General features: G+C 45.5%; 1 protein-coding gene and 1 long non-coding RNA gene across 2 annotated transcripts in view; one reads left to right on the top strand and one right to left on the bottom strand.

Annotated features, from left to right (window-relative positions):
- LOC122939922 (oocyte zinc finger protein XlCOF22-like) overlaps positions 1 to 16,745 on the top strand; it is a 348,165-nt gene that overhangs the window by 237,273 nt on the left and 94,147 nt on the right. The window lies entirely within an intron of this gene.
- LOC122939945 lies at positions 3,357 to 5,435 on the bottom strand. The gene is made up of 3 exons (XR_006390208.1): positions 5,409 to 5,435; positions 3,643 to 3,792; positions 3,357 to 3,513 (listed from the first exon to the last, which is right to left on the bottom strand). It is a non-coding gene; the product is annotated as an uncharacterized LOC122939945 (long non-coding RNA).

The following is a 16,745-nucleotide window of genomic DNA, read 5'->3' as shown; positions in this document are numbered from 1 at the left end:
GTACTTGATCCTAGATTTAATTCATAATTAGTTATGGTAGAAATCCTATCTTTTTTAATGTCCATGACCGAGTTGAAATCGCCCATCACCAGCACCGGGCACTCCTCTCGTGCTGCAATATAGTCCATCAATTTACATAGTACAGTAGTAGTAAAGGGGGGTGGGATGTATATAAACGCTATAATTCTCCTTTGCCCCTGCCAATAGCAGTGCAAAAAAATGTACCGGCCCTCTTGGTCGATTAACTGTTCTATTGGGTCATAGTCTACCTGTCTATGAATATACACACTAATTCCCCTGGAATATATAGAGTGGCAGGAATGGTATTCGTAAGAGGCCCATCTCCTTCCGCCCAGTGCTGCTATTTTTTCACCTGTAAGGTGTGTTTCTAACAGGGCCACTATTGCTGGTAAATGTCTAGAAACTAAATCGAACACTGCGCACCTCTTAATTTTATCCGCAAAACCGCGGATATTCCATGTCAATATGCTAGACATTTTAAAGAATATGGCAACACTGAGCGGAAGAACAGGGGAACCACCAGCAACGTGCCCTCAACACCACGACAGTCCCCCGCGGAAAGAAACCCCCTCCCCAACCCCCAAAACCCCAATCCCATTCTGACCTGCGAGACGCAAATTGCGGCTCATAGGACTCTAACTATAGACTACCCCCCCCCCCCACCGTCGACCCCCCCAGCTCTCCCCCACCGCGGCCGTGAGCGGGTTATTTAATGCCCTGAGAGTCCATCCAATCGGCTGCATCACTTGGGTAGGAGAAAAATTGTACGGTTTCTTTATAGATGATCCGTAGTTTTGCAGGGTACATCATGGAGTATTTTAGTTGGGCTTGTATCAGTCTCTTTTTAACATCCTTATATTCTCTTCTTTTATCTTGTGTAGTTTTCGAAAAGTCCGGGTATATCTCTATATTGGTATCATTGTATTTCACCGTTTGCGCTTCTCTCTTCCACCTAAGGATATTATCCCGATCCCTTGAGGAGGTCATTTTAATTAACAAAGGCCTTGGTGCTAGCCCTGGTGGGGGTTTTCTTGTTGGAATACGGTGCGCTCTCTCCACTATGGGTCCTAGAGCTGCTCCTGAAGCTGTTATATTATCTAACAGCCATTTTTGTATGAAACCTGTAGGGTCATCTTTTTCTGCTCCTTCTGGAAAACCCACTAATTTGAGATTGTCTCTCCGTGATCTGTCCTCCAAATCAGCCATTTTTTCCTTCAGTGCCTTATTATCATTCTCTACTGTTGCCATCCTTTTTTTAATCTGGCTGGATTCTTTTTGCAGCTCTATAGTCAAAGTTTCGTACTCTTTAACACGCTGCCTCATTTTATTTAGATCGTCCCGGATTACCACAATGTCGGTCTGCACTACTGCCACCATTGTCGTCAGAGTATTTAATGATTGGTTGGATGTTTTAACTGCTTCCAATATACCTGCTAATTTATAATCAATATTACTCATCTGGTTCTCTACTTCTGCTGCCCGGTTGTCTCCCACCCTATTTGGAGGGTTTTCATTCTCTTCATAGTCCCCCATCTGTAATGTTTGTTTCTGATTACCCCTTGTCTTGGGTAATGGAGGTGGGGATTTAAGATATTTATCAAGCTGCGTCCTTACAGCGCCCCCTTTGGGTGGAGAGGATCCAATGGACTTTCTATTTTGCGGTTTTGGAGCCTTTTTTTTTTTTGCCCCCCTTCCCCCCCTCCTTTCCCCCTTTGCTCCCTACCCTCTTCACCACAGTAATTTCAGAGTGGGTGTTGCACAGATCTTAATGTTCCTTGTACAAACAACCGTGTATATCTTATAGCACCCAGGGGGGTTAAATGAATCAGGGATCTTGCAAATAGGGCCCCCAGTCACCTGAATCTCGAAAGGTCCTGAGTCGAATTATCCCAATTCTGGGGCTTGTAGGTTCTGGGGAACAGACGGAAGGTGGGACAGTTTTTACCACGAAGCAGTGCAGTGTCCAGCGGCAGAGCAGGGGCTATGGTGGTATACACTGATATGACTGATATGCGGCTGGTATATATGGCAGGTATATATAGCAGGTATATATCGCAGTTTTTACCACGGAGCGGTGCCATGTCCAGCGGCAAAACAGGGGCTGTGGTAATATACACTGATATGGCTGATGTAAGGCTAATATTTATGGCGAATGTAAGGCTGATATAGGGCCAGACGGGAGAAGCTGTTTTGAACTTAGCAACTATCGCGGCAACCCCACAGATGGATCAGTAAAGCAACTGGCTTGCTGGCGTGTAAAGCGGCGTATAGTGGAGCATATAGTGAGGGTGTCAGCCCCCTTCTCTTCAGGGCCACCCGACAACAGGGCAGATGGAACCCGGGAGACGGATCACAGACGACTGCTCCCAACAGACAGTGCCAGGCAGGCGGGACTCCCGAAGACAACAATGTAGCACACACAAGGGGGCATTTACTCACGCCGCGCCGCGACTCCAAATCTTCGGACACCGCATGTGACCTCCAGTCTTGAACGGCCCGGAGCGGGCACAAAGGGGCAGCCTGAAACAGTTAGGACCCCAGGTAAGGACCCCGGACATACGGCCTCCGAAGTCGACTCAGCGGAGAGGACAGCCGTGCTTCACAGCAGGAGGACAGACCAGCGGACCCAGCAGGCACATCGATCAGGTAGGTCAGTCTCTCAACAGGGGGTCGGGCTCATCGGATCGAGAAGCGCATCAGCACGTCGGAATCGTTGCCCATGCCGCAGCGAAAGCTGGAGCAGGAGCCAGGGTCGGCGCTATGGGAGGGCCGCTGCACGCCCGTCCATTCACGTCATGCCGCAACACCTTCACCTGTGCCATCTCCACCTTTCTCATTATACAAGGATAAAACATATAATACTGGTGGATAAAACAAGACTGAACACAAGATCATCTCAGCCTTCTAAAGGTCATAGCGGACATTTCATTAGACATTATCTCCGTCTACCTGATCATCCTGTGGGACATTGTGATGTTCTTCTGAACCATCCTGTGGAAGAAGAGGACTAGGACATCTTTCCGATGTTGGAAACACATCCAGTGACTGAATTTATTCCTTACATACTGACAATGAGAGGACGTGTCTATTTAGTCATGTCTATTACCTGGTGATGTAAGGGGCCGGTGATCCTCCATCATGATGTCCTTGTACAGATCCTTGTGTCCTTCTAAATACTCCCACTCCTCCATGGAGAAATAGACGGTGACATCCTGACACCTTATGGGAACCTGACAACACAATGATACAGTCATCACCCAGATCGCTTCATAGCGTTCCTGTATAATGTCCCAGCATTCCCAGCAGTGTCACCTCTCCAGTCAGCAGCTCAATCATCTTGGTGGTAAGTTTTAGGATCTTCTCTCTATTGATTTCCTTATGTATCAGGGGGTGAGGTGGAGGCCCTGTGATTGGGCTCAGGGTTCTTCCCCATCCTTCAGACACAGGGGCCTGACAGCGCCCACTAGAGACCTTCTTCACGACTGTGTAGTCCTGGTTATGAAGAGACACAGTAATAAATATCACTCCATACATCTTCAGAGTCCCTCATCTCTCCAGTCATGTCCATCTGTTAGTAACATAGATAAGATGATGTAATGTGACATCATCAGAATCTCTCACCTCTCCAGTAAGCCGGAAGAGGATCTCTAGGGTGAGATTTATTATACTCTCCGCCATTTTGTCCCTGTTCCTATCCATCCTTGACGGGTCAATCAGGAGAAGGATCTTATATAGAAGACATCCACTGAGCGGATCCTATATTATAGGAACCTAAATGGAGAGAAGATGAGAGGATGTAAAATCCTACAAAATCCCATGTAAAATACATTTACTGGAGATAATAAGAGGAGACATCGGAGGATTTATTAAGCCATTGCTGCTCTGTTCAATAATTGTTTGGTGCAGTGGAAAGGTAATTAAAGCATGGCAACATACTATTATGGCACCCATATCCACCAGTGCCACTCCACCACCAAGCTAGTTGCCTCAATGATTCCTGTAACCAATGAGCCTCTTGTCCACAAGATCCCAGTAACATCCCTGTTCCAGTGCCGCTGGTCTCCTTTCTCCATTCCTGAGCAGGAGCCTCGTATACGACTCCAGAACCTGGTCTGACCCCTTACATGATGTAGAGCTTGTCCCAGCAGCTCCTCCATGTCTGAGATCAGAGCAGTGACAGCAGGTCCCCCTTCACATGGCGCTATAGTAACTGACTGCTGCAGCGGTGATGTCTGTATAAACTGGACTCTGGTCCATCACTCCAGAAAACCTAAAGCTTAAAGGGATTCTGTCACCTCCCCTAACCCAAAAAACGATTTTAAAGCAGCCATGCAGCACAGCTTACCTGGATTAGGCTGTGCTCTTTTATCTTGTAATCCGTCCAGCAGTTACTGCAAAAAACGACTTTGATTGATAAGGAAATGAGTCCTGAAGGTGCCCAGAGGGGCGTTTTTTTCTTCTTAGAGAGCCCAGTACCGCCCCTCTTTCAGTGCCCAGCCCGCCTTCCTTGTACTGTCTAACCGCCCCCAGCCTGCCACAGCCTCCCCTCCCTCTCCTCCCCCTCCCTCACGCCGAACGAACTCTCGCACAGGCGCAGTACCCACTGAGGGCTGCGCCTGTGCGATCAGCAGGAGACTGAGGGCAGCAGCTTCAGCTTCAGCTTCGTCACTGGGCATGCGCCGAGCCCAGTGACGTCCGATGTTCGCTCTTTCCCTCAGTCAGCAGGGAAGAGCGAGCATCGGACGTCACTGGGCTCGGCGCATGCCCAGTGACGAAGATGAAGCTGCCGCCCTCAGTCTCCTGATGATCGCACAGGCGCAGCCCTCAGTGGGTACTGCGCCTGTGCGAGAGTTCGTTCGGCGTGAGGGAGGGGGAGGAGAGGGAGGAGAGGCTGTGGCAGGCTGGGGGCGGATAGACAGTACAAGGAAGGCGGGCTGGGCACTGAAAGAGGGGCGGTACTGGGCTCTCTAAGAAGAAAAAAACGCCCCTCTGGGCACATTCAGGACACATTTACATATCCATAAAAGTCGTTTTTTGCAGTAACTGCTGGACGGATTTCAAGATAAAAGAGCACAGCCTAATCCAGGTAAGCTGTGCTGCATGGCTGCTTTAAAATCGTTTTTGGGCTTAGGGGAGGTGACAGAATCCCTTTAAGAATTCAAAAGTCATGTCACTTATCAATAGAAAGAAGTCAGTGTCTCTATCCAGTGAGTAAAGCTGGTGGTGGTCACTGTGTATACAGGTCACCACTGCTGGAAAGACTGAGGAAGGGGCTGGAGGGCAGTGTATGCTCCAGAGGGAGAGGGGATCCAGGGGAGATGGTAGTGAAGGGGTTAATGACGCCTCTGCCCCAGTAATACTGACAATGGCGGTGACTGTACACATACCTCCACCTGCACCGCTGGACACTACATGGATGGGGGAGACTAGTGGGCTAAAGGACCTTTCATGTTGTCAAGAACACGTGATCATGTGTGGGTGGAGTCAGGCTCCAAGCTGTGCTGCGGGTAAAGGTAGAGGACCTGTGATGAGGTCATGACCATGTGATCATATGTGGGATGAGTCAAGCTCTGCCATGATTGCACTGTACATTATACACAGCTCTGCACTGTACATTATACACAGCTCTGCACTGTACATTATACACAGCTCTGCACTGTACATTATACACACAGCTCTGCACCGTACATTATACACAGCTCTGCACTGTACATTATACATACACAGCTCTGCACTGTACATTATACACACAGCTCTGCACTGTACATTATACACACACAGCTCTGCATTGTACATTTTACACAGCTCTGCACTGTACATTATATACACAGCTCTGCACTGTACATTATACACACACAGCTCTGCATTGTACATTATACACACATCTCTGCACTGTACATTATACACACACAGCTCTGCACTGTACATTATACACACAGCTCTGCACTGTACATTATACACATAGCTCTGCACTGTACTGTATACACACACAGCTCTGCACTGTACATTATACACAAAGCTCTGCACTGTACATTATACACACATCTCTGCACTGTACATTATACACAGAGCTCTGCACTGTACATTATACACAGAGCTCTGCACCGTACATTATACACACACAGCTCTGCACTGTACATTATACACACACAGCTTTGCACTGTACATTTTACACAGCTCTGCACTGTACATTATACACACAGCTCTGCACTGTACATTATACACACACAGCTCTGCATTGTACATTATACACACATCTCTGCACTGTACATTATACACACACAGCTCTGCACTGTACATTATACACACATCTCTGCACTGTACACTATACACACACAGCTCTGCACCGTACATTATACACACAGCTCTGCACTGTACATTATACACACATCTCTGCACTGTACATTATACACACACAGCTCTGCACTGTACATTATACACACAGCTCTGCACTGTACATTATACACACATCTCTGCACTGTACATTATACACACACAGCTCTGCACTGTACATTATACACACATCTCTGCACTGTACACTATACACACACAGCTCTGCACTGTACATTATACACACAGCTCTGCACTGTACATTATACACAGCTCTGCACTGTACATTATACACACAGCTCTGCACTGTACATTATACGCACACAGTTCTGCACCGTACATTATACACAGCTCTGCACTGTACATTATACACACAGCTCTGCACTGTACATTATACACACATAGCTCTGCACTGTACATTACACACACAGCTCTGCACTGTACATTATACACACACAGCTCTGCACTGTACATTATACACACAGCTCTGCACTGTACATTATACACACATAGCTCTGCACTGTACATTATACATAGCTCTGCACTGTACATTATACACAGCTCTGCACTGTACATTATACACACAGCTCTGCACTGTACATTATACACACAGCTCTGGACTGTACATTATACACACGCAGCTCTGCACTGTACATTATACACACACAGCTCTGCACTGTACATTATACACACACATCTCTGCACTGTACATTATACACACACAGCTCTGCACTGTACATTATACACACAGCTCTGCACTGTACATTATACACACAGCTCTGGACTGTACATTATACACACGCAGCTCTGCACTGTACATTATACACACGCAGCTCTGCACTGTACATTATACACACACAGCTCTGCACTGTACATTATACACACACAGCTCTGCACTGTACATTATACACACAGCTCTGCACTGTACATTATACACACAGCTCTGCACTGTACATTATACACACAGCTCTGCACTGTACATTATACGCACACAGTTCTGCACTGCACATTATACACACAGCTCTGCACTGTACATTATACACACAGCTCTGCACTGTACATTATAAACACAGCTCTGCACTGTACATTATACACACAGCTCTGCACTGTACATTATACACACTGCTCTGCACTGTACGTTATACACACACAGCTCTGCACTGTACATTATACGCACAGCTCTGCACTGTACATTATACACACACAGCCCTGCACTGTACATTATACACACAGCTCTGCACTATACATTATACACAGCTCTGCACTGTACATTATACACACAGCTCTGCACTGTACATTATACACATAGCTCTGCACTGTACATTATACACACAGCTCTGCACTGTACATTATACACACAGCTCTGCACTGTACATTATACACACAGCTCTGCACTGTACATTATACACACACAGTTCTGCACTGTACATTATACACATAGCTCTGCACTGTACATTATACACACAGCTCTGCACTGTACATTATACACACACAGCCCTGCACTGTACATTATACACACAGCTCTGCACTGTACATTATACACACACAGCTCTGGACTGTACATTATAGACACACATGTCTGCACTGTACATTATACACACACAGCTCTGCACTGTACATTATACACACAGCTCTGCACTGTACATTATACACACACAGCCCTGCACTGTACATTATACACACAGCTCTGCACTGTACATTATACACACAGCTCTGCACTGTACATAAAGAGGGTAAGGGGTGGGGGTTCTACTTCCTATGCCATAATTATAGTAATTACAATAAAGAAAAAAATAATTTTGCTCTCTCCATCTTCTTTGATACAGTGAAATTAAATAAGTATTAAAGACAAAAAAAAGGGAGACGGTTGAGAAAGAATAGGGCAAAAATATCTGCAAGTAGCTGTAGAATGTGGATAATCCGACAGGGTAACCACATTTAAATTCCAATAATAGAGGAGACTATCTATACCAACTAAAGAAATCTGATAAGTAAATGGTGGACCATATATAGGGATTATAGCATATTTATGTTTGTATCCTTATAAAAAATACTGGATATTCGAATTTAGCTCCCAGTGTGGATAGAATCAATTCCCTCTGTAATAAGAGTGAATTTTGACCTTAGATCTGTCGCATTGCAGGTTAACCTGATAACAGCTATACATTCCAATAAATGTTAAAGTTTTAGCGCATGTCACCTGCAGAGTGAAGCAGGACAAATCGCTTAAAAGAATCAGAGTCCCCACGCATGCGCAGCTGACATCCGAACTAGCTGAGTGTGAAAACCTAAGTGAATATGCATGCGCAGTGGACAATTGATTTCTTTTTCTTTCCAAGTGTTGGCGCATGCTCGGAGGTAAAAATCAGAGACCTGTGGAGAGCGCAGGCGTATGGTCACCCATCGGATTGGTTTATACAAGTGATGTCATCAATAACGGACGGAGCGGTGATTGGCCCTACGGGACGAGCACAACGCGAGCTGATAATCTCATAGGTTAAGGGAGAGATATGACCCGCCCTGTGAGTACAAATTACATCCAACATCAAACACTCGTGTTGTCCGTGGCTCCATTCCCCTGAAGACGCCGTCTAGTGCGGTGAAACATGTCGGGGGAGCTACGTCTCATAACGTTTTAATGATTATGTTAGGGATAATATGAGCTGCAGCACCGCGATCTGCAGGCGCAGTGCGAATCAGCTCTTGTGACAGGGGTAGCAAAGACTCAATTAGCAGGCATCGATATAAGCTTTCAGTTAGAAGCACTATTTCAATAGAGATCCAGATATTAGCGTACATGAGAGTCTATGATTCAGCGCCAGGTGGCAAGTTTTATGAATCATATATAACACTCCCAAAAGGATATAGTTATATCCCTCACTCTGATAGTGTACAGTGACGGAGTGTTATATATTCCTACTACCTGTCGATTATCCCTCCATATGTACTTTTAATAACACTCTCAACAGAGTCTTTTTGTTTTGTCTCATGTGTATGTCAATAAAAAAATAAAAGTTACGTTTTAACATAGACATTAAACAGGAATTATTAGTTTTAGGACTACTGGATTATATCTTTTGACCTCCTGGGTCCAGTGGGTCATTCTGAAATAATTTAATGCACTGTACATTATACACACATAGCTCTGCACTGTACATTATACACACACAGCTCTGCACTGTACATTATACACACATAGCTCTGCACTGTACATTATACACACACAGCTCTGCACTGTACATTATACACACACAGCTCTGCACTGTACATTATACACAGAGCTCTGCACTGTACATTATACACACACAGCTCTGCACTGTACATTATACACACACAGCCCTGCACTGTACATTATACACACAGCTCTGCACTGTACATTATACACACACAGCTCTGCACTGTACATTATACACACAGCTCTGCACCGTACATTATAGACACACAGCTCTGCACTGTACATTATACACATAGCTCTGCACTGTACATTATACACACAGCTCTGCACCGTACATTATACACACAGCTCTGCACTGTACATTACACATACAGCTCTGCACTGTACATTATACACAGCTCTGCACTGTACATTATACACACAGCTCTGCACTGTACATTACACACACAGCTCTGCACTGTACATTATACACACAGTTCTGCACTGTACATTATACACACAGCTCTGCACTGTACATTATACACACAGCTCTGCACTGTACATTATACACACATCTCTGCACTGTACATTATACACACAGCTCTGCACTGTACATTATACACACAGCTCTGCACTGTACATTATACACACAGCTCTGTACTGTACATTATACACACAGCTCTGCACCGTACATTATACACACACAGCTCTGCACTGTACATTATACACACAGCTCTGCACTGTACATTATACACACACAGCTCTGCACTGTACATTATACACACAGCTCTGCACTGTACATTATACACACATAGCTCTGCACTGTACATTATACACACAGCTATGCACTGTACATTATACACACACAGCTCTGCACTGTACACTATACACACTCAGCTCTGCACTGTACATTATACACACACAGCTCTGCACTGTACATTATACACAGCCCTGCACTGTACATTATACACACAGCTCTGACTGTACATTATACACAGCTCTGCACTGTACATTATACACACAGTTCTACACTGTACATTATACACACAGCACTGTACTGTACATTATACACACAGCTCTGCACTGTACATTATACACACACAGCTCTGCACTGTACATTATACACAGCTCTGCACTGTACATTATACACAGAGCTCTGCACTGTACATTATACACACACAGCTCTGCACTGTACATTATACACACACAGCCCTGCACTGTACATTATACACACAGCTCTGCACTGTACATTATACACACACAGCTCTGCACTGTACATTATACACACAGCTCTGCACCGTACATTATAGACACACAGCTCTGCACTGTACATTATACACATAGCTCTGCACTGTACATTATACACACAGCTCTGCACCGTACATTATACACACAGCTCTGCACTGTACATTACACATACAGCTCTGCACTGTACATTATACACAGCTCTGCACTGTACATTATACACACAGCTCTGCACTGTACATTACACACACAGCTCTGCACTGTACATTATACACACAGTTCTGCACTGTACATTATACACACAGCTCTGCACTGTACATTATACACACAGCTCTGCACTGTACATTATACACACATCTCTGCACTGTACATTATACACACAGCTCTGCACTGTACATTATACACACAGCTCTGCACTGTACATTATACACACAGCTCTGTACTGTACATTATACACACAGCTCTGCACCGTACATTATACACACACAGCTCTGCACTGTACATTATACACACAGCTCTGCACTGTACATTATACACACACAGCTCTGCACTGTACATTATACACACAGCTCTGCACTGTACATTATACACACATAGCTCTGCACTGTACATTATACACACAGCTATGCACTGTACATTATACACACACAGCTCTGCACTGTACACTATACACACTCAGCTCTGCACTGTACATTATACACACACAGCTCTGCACTGTACATTATACACAGCCCTGCACTGTACATTATACACACAGCTCTGACTGTACATTATACACAGCTCTGCACTGTACATTATACACACAGTTCTACACTGTACATTATACACACAGCACTGTACTGTACATTATACACACAGCTCTGCACTGTACATTATACACACACACAGCTCTGCACTGTACATTATACACACAGCTTTGCACTGTACATTATACAAACAGCTCTGCACTGTACATTATACACATTGCTCTGCACTGTACATTATACACACACAGCTCTGCGCTGTACATTATACACACATTGCTCTGCACTGTACATTATACACACAGCGCCTCACACTTAGTGGAAACAAATATTTTATTTTCCTGAAATGGTGGCTATACGTGTTACAAAGTAAAAGTGAGATCACCCATAATACAGTGTAGCAGACAGCCATCCCTGGGGATGTCAAAGCCCATTAAAAACCTCATCCCATGCTGTCACCGCCATTTCACTGTGAGCTGAGCATAGGGTGAGATGTGACAAGCGCTAGAGACAGTGATCAAGAAGCCTTTAATTGTGGCATATTGTATAGGGAGACTGCAGGGACAGTGTAGGGAGATTATAGGAATAGTTTTTACACACTGCATGGACAGTACAGGCTCTGTAATTTGAAGCTTAAGGGATACATAGGACACATCCCACTTTGCATCAATCAATGTGTAGGGCACAGAGCTTTCTAAATGAACAGTGTCCTCCTTGTTTAATAGATGAGCAATTACAATACTCCTTGCTTCTCAAATTAGGGTGAATAAGCTGTGTATTTTTACTGTTAGTGGGGTGTCCACATTGACACTGAATTACTTATTGTACATATATAGTTAGTGTTAAAGTACAGTATGTCAGACAGACAGTTGCCAGGGCCCTCTAAAGGAACGGGCAGTGACCAAAATATTGCTGGAGCTGGCACAAGAAGCAGCTGAAGGGTAGCCCCAGCCGTAGGAACAGGCCAGAGCTGCCAGTGTCATCCAGCGGTCGCGTTTTGATGACCATTCCCGCTGTCCAGAAATGGTTGATTCGGTCTTTAACATCATCTCAACTGACATCAGACACCCACAGCCAGGAGTCGGTGGGTCCTCTGACACCACACTTAGTTGGCATGGCCCAAGAACAAGCTCTGTGCCACCCACCTGTCCTAAACCTGCCTCGTTCTTTTGCTGCTCCTTCTGCTCGAGAAGTTTTGTATACTGCCAGCTCTGCACGCGAGGATAAGCTTCTTGAGGACAGTCAGCAGCTACTGCCCAGCCAAGATCTGGAGGAGAGGTCCACTGCTTCCTCCAGTAAGCGGACAAGTAGCAATGATGACAGTTGGGCGGAAGCTGGTGTTGCGAGTGGCCAGGGACTGGTGAGGGTGACTGGCGAGCAGAAAGTATTGGATGATGATGTAGCCAATCACACGTGGGAGCCAGGTGAAGAGCTTTCATCATCGGGGGTGAGGGTGGCAGCTTGCCCGTGAGACAGTGGCAGCATGCGACTGAGCCAGCAGGGTGCAAGCATGGCTGTGAGCCAGCAGGGTAGCAGCAGTATGAGATCTGGAGCCAAATGTGCTCGGGGTAGACAGTCTGCGACTCTAGTTGTTTCTGGACAGGAGCCTACCTGTCCAGAAACAACTAGCGGTGCACAGCTTCATGGAGGCAGAGGCAGGCGTTCAGCATACAGTGGTGAGGGTAAAATGCCATAGTCGCCAGTGTGTAAATTTTTTATCAAGTGGCCGGAGGACGTCAACGTAGCCACATGTAGAATCTGTGGGCAGAAGGTTGTTAATGCAAATATTTTCAATATCCTAAAGTTAGGATAACATCATTGTCTGTAGGTGCCAAATTAAGGTTGAAATCTCCTTCAAGGGGAAACTTAAGGAGAGTTACAGGCCAGGAGAAGACAAAATGCACACACACGTTAATGGTGTTCAATAGAGTCTCCTGAGTCTCAGGATGGTTTATTTATTCCAACACAGCCTGGATTTACCCCTTTACAGTCTAAATTTACTATTCAACACTTTACAATTTGTGACATGAGAATGGGATGTCTTAGCAAAGTCCAAGCTGTATATAGAGAATGACCTAAAGAGGTCTATATTTAAAATAAGGTAATTTGTCCGAAACTGCTGACATAACACAGCTGACAGCAGCAAAACTTGTGTTCATAAATCTTCAAAATGTATCAAAATGTATTTACTTTCACAAGGTAAAGCACGGCCAGGGTGCCAATGTTGGGGCCACGGCTCTGCATCAACACATAGAGCAAAGTGACCTGGGAAAACCAGGGCTCTAATGTAGTGGTACAGCCTGATGCATCTCCCAGTGGGCAAAATCACTGAAATAAAGTGGCCTAAACGGGAAATGCTCAAAAAAAACAAACACTGTGGCGTGTTTATAACCTCCGCATGTGATCCATTGCTACTGGCAATCCCCAGCAAAAATGCATACAATGCGGGATGTTGGCAGCGGACCACATGCACCACAAAAACATCCTACACAAGATGGGATATTGTGTGGATGAAAATATACAAATACATAAATCACTGCAAAAGATGCACCATAATGATATGCAACTGACAACACTGGCTAATCCCTCAAGCTGATGTTAAAAACCTTCTCCAGCAGTCAAGGCTCCACCACTTCAGCAGAATGTCATACTCATTGTAGAAAATATACTGGTGCTAATAATATGCTCATATTTCTAAAATGCACCAGTATATTTTTTATAATGAGTATAGCATCATTGTACTGTATTTTATTTCTGTCTGCAGAGTGTTGTTGCATTATTTTCTTGTCTTTGGGCTTTCAGCCATTGCGACGTGCACCTGCGCATTGGGATGTGCTGACTGACTCCCCCTTTTTTGTATTGATGCTCTTCTACTTCTCGTCTCGCATTTTGCCAGCAATCGATTACCGAGGCGATTGCAAAAAGACAACAGCATGCGTGCACTCAGCCAACAGTGCAGAAGCTGAACCTGCTCCTGGCCAAGTTGCTGGTACTACAATCCCTCCCTTTCCATGTGGTTGACTCCGCACATTTCAGAGATCTGATGGCTCGTGCCAAGCTGTCACAAAAAAAAAAAAAGCTGTACCAGCCCTGCACACATACGTACAGCAGAAAGTGGGCCAGTCTTTGAGCCTGTCAGTGTCTGGTACAGTTCATGGCAGCACTGACGTGTGAAGCTATAACTATGGTCAAGGACAGAATATGTTCTTTATGGCCCACTGGGTAAATGTGGTTCTGGCCCGGGCACACCAGCAACTTGGCCAGGTGATGGCAATGGCATCTCCGCGTTCTCATGTTGTGATTCCAGCGCCAATGTCCTCCTCATCCTCCACCTTGTCCTCAACTTTCACTGTAGGCACAGTTCTTAGTGGTCACTCTGTTCTGCACCTGGCCAGCCTGGGCGAACTGAGTCACAGCACAGCTGAGGTTCTTTGTTCTTCATCAAGAAATGGAATCCTAGCTGCCTCCTTACCAACTGAATATAGGACCCATGGTGACCGTTAATTGGAAGAACATTCTGTTGGCGCTGTGTCAAGGAGGGATGACCCATGTACCCTGCATGGCCTATGTCTTTAATCTGGTTGTAACCTAGTTCTTAAAGTCTTCCACCCAACTGCAAGGCATCTTAAAAAAGGCCAGAAAACTGTGCATGTGTTTCAGTCACTCTTATCCTGCAAATCATGCCCTCCTTGAGCTGTAAAGGCAGACTGTTCCCCAACATCACCTCACAGGCAACGTTTCCACACGTTTGACTAACTATATGAGCAGAGAAAACCTGTGACCGATTTCTTGATGATGCAGATGGACAGGACTACCCCCCGATGTAACTTTGACGTTAGACAGTGGCAGCTCATGAGTGACACCTGCCGTTTGCTCAGGCCTTTTGAGGAGGCCACTTTGTCAGTCTTCGGGACTACAGATGAATGATGTCATTCCACTTCTGGAGGAGCTGGAGGGTGATGAGGAAGACCAGGCAGATGAACCTGCCAGTTGCAGTATGCAGTTGGAGATGAAGGCAGAGAGTCCCTCCGAGTCCCTTGTGCAAATGGCCAGAAGCATGCTGAGTTGCTTGCGTAGTGTCAGCTGCATTATCGCCATTCTAGCTACCGGGTAAACTCAACTACTATCAAGACATCGATCACTGTATATGTGTGCCATTGCCCATCCTCATGAAGGTCTGACCAGGGGAACCCTCTGCGCTCACGCTCCACTGGGGGGGGGGGGGCAGTCAGCAGTAACTTGAGTCTCGAGTCTCTGATGAGCAGGACATGGAGCAGAACCTGAACCAGCAGGTGGGCAGCCAAACTGGAATTGTGGCTGCAACTCGTTGAGATTGCCCTGGGCAAGCTTTCCTGCTTGGCCAGTTCTGTGGCATTAGAGCGGGTGTTTAGTTTCGGTAGGGGGGCATAGTTACCCCAAAGAGAACTCGCCTTTCAGCACAAAATGTAGAGAGATTAACCTTTATAAAGACGAATCAGGCATGGATTAGCCAGGATTTCTACACCAGTGTCTGATGCATCAGACTAGATGATTCTAGCAGTAATCTTCTGACTGTAGTGTGCAGCCACACGAGAACATTGTGAAATATGGTCCGTTACTTCTGGCTATGTGCTTGAGCCACTATTCTGATGCTGCCACCTGCCTGATACACACCTGCTGCCTCTGCTGCCATCTTCTTTCTCCCACTGCCACTGCTGTTGCCCGGCACCTCCCCACTCTTTGACTGGGCCACTATGTTGGCTCCCCCGGTGTCCCTGTTTGGCCTTGTTGACATCACCATTTATTGTATCCTTTGACTGGTCTGTCAGAAGAACGGAAAAATGGAAATCACTATGGATCCTGTCTTTGGAGCATCCATAAAGCCTCTATAACACGGTCAGTATTTTGCATAAGGATTTCATTATGATTTGGAAGCCAAAAGCAGTAGTGGGTCCAAAACACAGAAGATATGTAAATATTTCTATCACATGTCAGCTCTGTTTTGGACCCACTCATGCTTTTGCCTTACAAATACTGATCAATTACTGACAAAATGCTGACTGTCGAAAGGCGGATGCTCAAAAGACAGGATCCGTTTTTTTTGTGATTGTTCTTCTGAGGGATCAGAAGAAGGGAACACAAACTTACTGCTGACACCCTTGCCACTCTGTCATAGGGCCACTTCTTGTATCAGTGGCTAAAAGAAATGAGACATGGTGTAAAATGAGACAGCTCTTTCCCACTATAGTAAAATCCGTAGCTAACAGAACAGG

Source organism: Bufo gargarizans, chromosome 6, assembly GCF_014858855.1.
Source record: "Bufo gargarizans isolate SCDJY-AF-19 chromosome 6, ASM1485885v1, whole genome shotgun sequence".
Lineage (NCBI taxonomy): Eukaryota > Metazoa > Chordata > Amphibia > Anura > Bufonidae > Bufo > Bufo gargarizans.
The sequence above is the reverse complement of the archived record's forward strand: the minus strand, read 5'-3'. Positions and strand labels throughout refer to the sequence as shown.